Source organism: Anastrepha ludens, chromosome 4 (assembly GCF_028408465.1).
Source record: "Anastrepha ludens isolate Willacy chromosome 4, idAnaLude1.1, whole genome shotgun sequence".
Lineage (NCBI taxonomy): Eukaryota > Metazoa > Arthropoda > Insecta > Diptera > Tephritidae > Anastrepha > Anastrepha ludens.
Genome location: NC_071500.1, coordinates 6,521,386 through 6,522,896, shown reverse-complemented (window position 1 = coordinate 6,522,896; position 1,511 = coordinate 6,521,386).

Below are 1,511 nucleotides of genomic sequence, written 5' to 3'. Positions count from 1 at the left end.
AAGATGCCCTCAAGCCTCTTTAGTTCGTCGTGATCAATTCGAAAACAAAATCGAGCTATCGCAAAACGCTTAGAGTAATCGCAAAACAGTTCGCTTTTGATCTGGTGTGGGTATGGGGCACTGAAATGTTCCAGGTGAAGAGAAAGATTAAAAGAAGTGGTACTTCGGTATCACTCTCACTGGTCTAAAGGAAGTTGTGTAAGCCGCTCTTCTTCAGTTATGCGGGAGGAAACGTGTAAATACCTACAACAGAGCCAAACTTATTTAGTCGCAGTGGAACAAAAGAAAATCACAAGAGCTACTCTGAAAATACAAATGAAATATACCAAGCTAATATATGATTCCACTTTCTAATCTTATTAGAATAAACTTAGTATGGCTGGTAGTTCGCCACTACGTCAAGGAAAATCCAGAAATTTACAGGTTTTAAATGTGTGACTACTCTGCACTGTGCAGAGAGGACAAAACGTTTGAGGTTCTTTTTGTCAACTGATCTTCTCTTCTTCTTGATTGGCGCGATAACCGCTTACCCCATTTTAGACGAGTTCAAGAAAGCGCGCCAGCCGTTTCTTTCTCGTGATAACTGGCGTCAGTTGGAAACACCAAGTGAAGCTAAGTTCTTTTACACTTGATCTTTCTAACGCCTTCTTCTTGCTCTGCTACCACCAGCTGGTATCGCATCGAACACTTTCAGAGCCGGAGCATTTGTATCCATTCGGACGGCATGACCCAGCCAGCGTAGCCGCTGGATCTTTATTCGCTGCGATATGTCTATGTTGTCGTAAAGCTCATACAGCTCATCGTTCCATCGTCTGCGATATTCGCCGTTGTCCACGTGCAAAAGTCCAAAAATCTTGCGCAGAATCTTTCTCTCGAACACTCCAAGCGTCGCTTCATTGGATGTTGTTATCGTCTGCGCCATACGTTAGGAGGGCATGATGAGAGCCTTTTAGAGTTAGTTTTGTTCGTCGAGAGAAAACTTTACTACTCAAGTAAGCACCTAGTCCAAAGTAGGACGGTAAGCTCCGATCATGCATAGTCACTAAAAAACACGTAAAAGCTTTTCTGTGTTCTAATTTTAGTACTCCTGATTTTACTGTGATGAAGGTGGAGTTGCAGAAATTGGCAATATACCTGGCATCAGTATGCATGCCACATGATAAACCGGCGCCGTCAGACGAAGTGGGTTGATGGACTGCGACGTAAACACCTGAAACGAGCTCTGGGGCAGTTCGGAGACGAATGAAAGAGGTGAGTCCCTTTTTGAATTCTTATTAAATACCAACCTGGACATATGTAATGTAGGGACCACCCCAACCTTTACTTTCCGAGCGTTACTTTATGCACAAACAATAACTCCCAAATAGTCACAAATTGGAGGGTATCCGACAAGAAATCCTTTTCGGACCATAGTTGGATTCTCTTCGATATCAATCTCAAGCTTGAGAAACCGATCCCATATAGAAACCCTAGCAGAACAAACTGGCACACATTCCGTAGAGTAACCCAGT